Source organism: Podarcis liolepis (assembly GCF_965112155.1).
Source record: "Podarcis liolepis genome assembly, chromosome: 1".
NCBI lineage: Eukaryota > Metazoa > Chordata > Lepidosauria > Squamata > Lacertidae > Podarcis > Podarcis liolepis.
In genome coordinates this window covers 40,165,596-40,172,293 of record NC_139554.1, presented here as the reverse complement: position 1 = coordinate 40,172,293, position 6,698 = coordinate 40,165,596, and the positions used below count along the sequence as shown (strand labels likewise).

Sequence of the window (6,698 nt, the reverse complement as noted above, 5' to 3'; positions counted from 1 at the left end):
AAATTATTGTAGTAATTGGTAGTTATAGAGTTAGATATTATCTTCAATTATTATGGTTTGGAGATAAGAACAAACTAAAAGGTGGATTCTTGTGTACAATCATCTTTATTTTCCTATGTTGTTGTGCCTTAGCCTATTCACCAGTAAGCAACCTCATGTTCTGGGCCTACGAAACCTTACTTTATATTAAATAAATAAGAACATAACCATTATGAAGAGATATTGAAGATTCTAAAACTCTGCAAATGAGGTAGAAAAATTTCACCCTCTTTTGCAAGGAGAGACAACATTTGGGAAATTGGAAGAGAGCGTTTGTGGGGGTTGAGGGCTGCAACTGGGAAGAAGAATCAGCTAACACACACACACAGTGTGTGTGTGCAGAAATGCTTCTTCTTTGTGTGTGTGGATCTTTAGAGGCAAGCCTTTAGAGATGGTAATGATTTGCTGGAGCACTTTCAGCAGTGAATATGGCGACCAAGGATGTGGCTGTTAAATCAGGCAGACTTTGAGAGGAATCAAATGAGGCTTTGTATGCTCTTGAACTGGATTATCGGACGGGCTTTTCACACATTCTTGTGTCTAACTCATATGCTTCCATGGCTCTTCAGAGTATTTACGTACATATTGCTGACAATATTGTATCTGACAGAGAAATGTGTTTATAAATTGGGTGTTTATGGGGAAATACGGAATCTCGGCAGCTAGTGGTATTGTTGAGTCTTAAACAATAAAATGTTCCTCTAAGAAACAAAGCTACAGAGACACTTGTTTAAGGGAGCCATTTCAAAATATTATTTGTAATTTTCATCTCCTTTAATTTCGAGTTGCATTGAAAAAAAGAGTTTCCTTCTTTTTAAAATGTGTTTTTCCTTTCCCCTAGCCTGTGATATTATTGTCATCAGCATGGAATTGGTGTATCATCGGTAACAAGACCAAAGCAAGATCAATGTCAGTAAAAGAGAAAGGAAGAAACTATGCTACTGCAACTACTAATGGTGGGCTTTGCCCCCAACAAATTGTTGGAGAATTTCCACACCCCTGAAGAATCTTCATGAAATGAGTTTCATACAAATAAGGCAGAGGATTTTGATAGGCCATTTGCACACAGCTCTATATACCTGTACACTTTCTCTCAAGCAACAGCAATTGACAGCATGATGGGGTGCTGCCACTCACCTGATCTGCAGTCAGTTGTGTTGCTGCTGCTTAGTGGAAGGTAGAGAGGGAGGGAGGAGCCATCAGCAAGGTCAGCATGGTGCAAACTCGTGGGCAGTGTCAATGTTGTGCTCTTGACATGGTGCTTGAACGGCATCAACCTCACCACCACCTTACCCTCTCCCCTGATCTACTGTACCTTCCAGTTTGTAGCAGTGACATGGCCAGGTGAGCAACACCACCTCAACATGCCTTCTGCTAGAATACCCATTCTTTGTGTTTTCAGCCAAGAGGGCAGTTCACAGCACAGGCCCTTTTTGAACTCATTCTCACCTCCTGGATGTTCAGGTTATGTGATAATAAAAATAATTAATATCAAACGAAGATTTTTTTTAAAGGAATGTTGACAGCCCAATACAGAAACAAGTTTGTGTGTCATTGGAGGGGTGAAGGAGAAATGAGTCAAATTCACCCCAGAAAAGGGTGTTCCAACCCCTGTTTGTAGAAGCATTTGGAGACAAACTTCTTCAAATAAAATTAATCAGCACAGAGAGAAAGACAAACAGTGGCAAGTGCAGAGAAGAGAAGCCCAGCTGCAGCTTAGGAAAAGTTACTTTTTGATTAGAACATTTTTGAGGGTTGAAATCATTTGACTTCAAGCTCTTTTCCATTGTCTGCACTTTTATTTCCCAGGATATAAATCCATTTTGTAATTACTCCACTAGTCTTATCTCAGAAACTTTGCCTGACACACCATTCCATATGTTTATGATTCTCTGAATGAAAAAGTGCTCCCTGACAACCGTTCAGATTTTTCCTTTAATTTCCATTTATGCCTTATTGTCTTAGAATGTTGAACTGGAAATATATGTTGCAATATTGTGTGACATTATCTGTATTACTTAAGATTTTATATACCCATACATCAACCAAACATCAGATAAATCTCGTGGTTGCTCTTTTTTTCCTCCCTTCATCTTCTTTCCTACTGCTCTGTAGGTAATAGATTCAATTTAGTCTCTGTGACAAGTTAACTTTAAGGGTTTCTCACAAAACTAGGAGAGAATACATCTACATTTGGGTTTGAATTATTCAGAAATGGCTCCAAGTATCCTCCCCCCCCCATTGTAGAGTAGGAAAAATAAGTTGGATTTAATAAAACTCTCATTTGCTTATAAAATTATTTGCAAATTAATCAATATTAATGATTATGAACAGAGATCAGTCAATAAATTATAATCAAACCAATACAATTTTACTGTTTACAGATTTGCAAATTACAGCCCAATCCACAACCCTGAGAAATGTAGCTTAATTGTATCATAAACCACAGTAGCTGATCTGATTAAGATCCAAGAATTTTGGATTTTGGAACATTAGATGTTCTGCGAAGTGGAGGTTACTACTGCGGCACAATAATGGCCCTATCTTTTAGCAGCTGCTACTTTCCTGTGCAGGACTAATTAATGCCAGCATCCTAAAGGAAGTTAAGATGCATGCCATGAGTATGAGGTGCACTTCTGTGTAGCTAGTTTCAGAATAAAGATCTAGGAAATTGCAACATGCACCTCAATTAGGCAAACAGAATTAAATCCCAATGAAATAATGTTTTTTTGTGATTAGGGTGTTAAGCAATTACCCAGCTACACACACACACACCCCTATTTGTGATCCTGCAATACTGATTTCTAAATACTTATGGTTATGTTCAGAGATGAAGCAGAGCATTTCCCCTTATTTATCATACACCGGCACAGAAACAAAATCAGTCTTCCGAAAATTCTGATTACTTGTGAGCAAGTTTCTTGTCAGCAGTTTTCAAAATGTACAATGGAATTAATCTTCTGCAAGGTGGAGTACAGTCTATCAGCTAAGCATCTCTCTCTACCCTTCTCCCACACCCCTATTTAGCTTCTCGCAGAATATATGGTTGTGATAAATTAGCAGGAGTTGGAGGTGCAACCATTTCAATTCTGTTTTCATTCTGCACTGTCAGAAGAAAACGACACTAATTGTTTTGTGTTGCTCAGGTGAAACAAATGGAGCTTTAGGGGAGGGGGGAAATTAAAGATCAACATGTACCTTTGTAAGTCCCAATTTTACTGCTGTTTATTTGATTAAATTCGAAAATATTAACCCCAGTCCAGAAACCGGGAAACTGCAAAAAAATGACATTTATAGATTTTATTTCTGGAAATATCACTGAAATGCTTTACAACGTATTTAATAAGCCTGTGCAACTGATGTTTCCTAATCCTGAATGGAATTCAGCCGATTCGTACTGATCTGTACCAAATCTGGATTGGGTTGAGGCAGCTACAAATTACTAGAGCTGGGTGGATCCAAATTGATTTGGAGCCATTTGTGTTGATCTGGAGCTCAAAATGTTCTCTGAAAAAGCCAGACATGCTACCACCAAAGCATTTAATTTATTGATTATAACACCATATAAGGAGAACACCAGGGCTAGGGAAGAGGGAGGTTCATTGGCAATTCTAGCTTCCAATTCAGGGCTTACAATCTCACCCAACCCACTCAGTGCTTGGGGAGAAGGAAGTTCACATTGCTTTCACTCTTTTGTAAACTCTATCTCTTAGAAAGAGTTTGGTGGTATTTGTTTGGCTTCTGTTTTGTTTTCTTCACAGTACTCTGACAAACCTTATACCTGTTTGCTATCCATCCCTTCCTAAGAAATCCCAATCCCATGTTTATACAAAAATAATAATAGGGTTTTTTCTGGGTCCTAATCTTAGTTACTTAGGCAATGTTACTTTCCTTATGCCCTGCTCCCATTTTGGCCCTAGTTTTTAAGGTTTGGTTTGTATTTTATTTACAGGTGTTTTCTGTGTTGGTCTTTATTAGTTTGTTTGTTTGTTTGTTTGTTTGTTTGTTGGTAAGTATTATGAGTACACTGTGCATAGTCAGTGCACAAGCAGCACACATACAGAGTAATATTACATATATCAGTCTTTTTAAAAAGACTTTTTTTGGGGGGAAAGCAAACTTTAAGGGTGGCTGGCATAAAAATCTATTGATTGACCTGTCTGAAATTTGCCAAGATAAATCCTGCCTTGAGGGGCTATCATGTCTCCAAATTTCATGCACTATGTGAAAAAGCAAAAAAGTTGTGTACATTTTGGTTTCCCAGCGCAAGTGAGTAGGATTACAAGATTTGGATTTCTGAATCAGGTCCAGATTGATCCAAACTAAATTGGAGCCAGATCTGGATTACCACATTGGATGGGTGTGTGTGGATTACATGGCCCTCATATTGAACCAGTTGCTGACTTGGTTTGCTCACATACCAAAACCTCACTGTCAGATATGATAATCATATCACCACAATGCAAATTTTCTTTCATTTACAGCACAAACTGCAAATTCCAACCACATATGAACTATAATGAATCAGAATTTGACATTGTAAATGGAGAACAAAATGAATTGGAGCCACACCTATCCATGCATTGAGTAGACCCACTGAAATCAACTGGACTTAGGTAAATCATAAGTAGGTCGGTGCTTAACTTTGGCTGGATCGTGCTAACATAGTGCAATGCAAAATAGTGAAGCCACGAGAACTCACTCAGCTGTGAATAATAGAGGCATAGTTAAAAACACAATTAAAAATTAAAAAGTGGCTTGATCTGAAAATATTATATATGTATTCATCCACTTCAAATCAGTTTCCATATTCTTTTTGCCATTAATCTTCAGTATCACACTCAAAACAGGTGTTTCAACAGCCCATTAATTGCTTATAAATCTACCCGTGCTTCTTTCCAAAGTGCAGAGCGGTAGGAGAAAGTCATCACTGTTTCTTTGTTTTATTCAAAGCTGCAACTCAACTTGCTGGGAAGCAAGTTTCATTGAACTGTGTAAACTGTATTGGACTGTTATTGAGTTCAGTGAAGGATTGGAAAGTTGACCTTGGGTCCCATTGCTTAAACCTTACTCAAAGAAGCTTCTATACACATTGGCTAACATCTTCAACATCCTTTAGTTTCTGTGTTTACTCCCGCTGAAGGCAATTTATTATTATTCAGTGGTGAATGCCCCAATCCTAAAGAAAGCCAGTGAAGTGTGGTGGTTAAAGAGTTCGGAAATAAGCCTCATGGATGTAATTTTATGTGGTGAACTGCACTGAGATCTACAGATGAATACAAATTTAAGAAATGATAATTACAATAAAAACCGAATGGTCTATCTTCTGTTTGTGACAAACATCACCGTTGTTTCAGCAGAACTTACTTAAGGTAAAGACGCTTGGCATTGCTGCATAATTTGGCATGGGAAAGAGTTGGCCAAATTCACACCATACATTTAAAGCACTCTTATACCACTCTGTCATGACCTCCCTGAAGGAACCCTGGGACCTGTAGTTTGTTATGGATTCTGAGAGTGGCTATTTCCCTCACAGAGCTACAACTCCCAGATTTCCTGGGAAGAGTGATTGTTAAACCACTCTGACAACTGTATCTCTGTGAGGGGGGGCATGGGGTCTCCTAACCGCTCTCAGCAACCTTAACAAACTACAGTTCCCAAGATTCTTTAGGGGAAGCCATAACTGTTTAAGATGCTAGATTTGGCCCATGTCTACTTAACAGCCGGAAACTAGTTTGCTGAGCTGCTTCTCGATCTTAGCACATCTGCGTCAAACTTGTAATTAGAGAAATGAAAATCTTCTTCATCTATAGCTGTTCTCATCAAGGGAATGTCTTGGGAATAAGAATTGTAATCTGAGACTTGTCCTGGAGCCTCACAGTGCATCTTTGCAGTAGCTTTGTAAAATGGGGTGGAAGGCAAAATAGTCACAAGGAAGGTATGACTGATTCCCCCAAAGCTATGAATCAAATTACTGATAGACTCAAGAGATTAACTGGGATGGATACTCCACCTCCATACTCCCAAAGATATGTCCATTAGATCACCGTGTTTCTCGAGAGACAAGCCTCAGCAAGACGGAGAGGCATGCACCAAAGTAAGCAATATTTTAAACAAGGTCTTGCCTGAAGTCATATTTGTAGAAAGGTGAAGTATTTGTTCATTTATCAGTGTTTGGTTACTCATCTGGCTGGCTTGATCTTTTTTCTTTGTGTGCAGATAGAATTTCAAAAAGAGCTAAATCATTCTCTTTGAAATCTGGCATAATTTGCTCCAAGGCTGAAATTTTACTTGACTAGTTCCGGCTCAGGGACCTAACATGAAAATCCTGGAACAACTTTAATTTCAGAAGCATAATAAACTGGCTTTTCCTGAACTTTGTGACCTCATTATTTCCAACTAGTTTAGTTTGTGCTCTCCTCTTTTTCTTTTCCCTCCTGGAATTTAAACTATTTGGGGCTATTTTCATAGTTAACTGAAATGAAGTTTTGAATGTAGATTAAGAAACAATAAGAGCTCAGCCCTGCCTTCCAGCAATGTGTCAGCATCTCTCATAAATTCCTGTATATATATATATGTTTATATATATGTATGTTTATAAAGGTACTGGTAAAATGTTAATGCACATGCAGTATGTAATATGATATAAGGGAGATCCA

At 38.2% G+C, this 6,698-nt stretch overlaps 1 long non-coding RNA gene across 1 annotated transcript; it reads left to right on the top strand.

Annotated features, from left to right (window-relative positions):
* Positions 1–4,527: 4,527 nt before the first annotated feature.
* Positions 4,528–6,415, top strand: LOC310710537. Its single transcript, XR_014528118.1, has 2 exons — positions 4,528–4,655; positions 6,259–6,415. It is a non-coding gene; the product is annotated as an uncharacterized lncRNA (long non-coding RNA).
* The last annotated feature ends 283 nt before the right edge of the window (positions 6,416–6,698 follow it).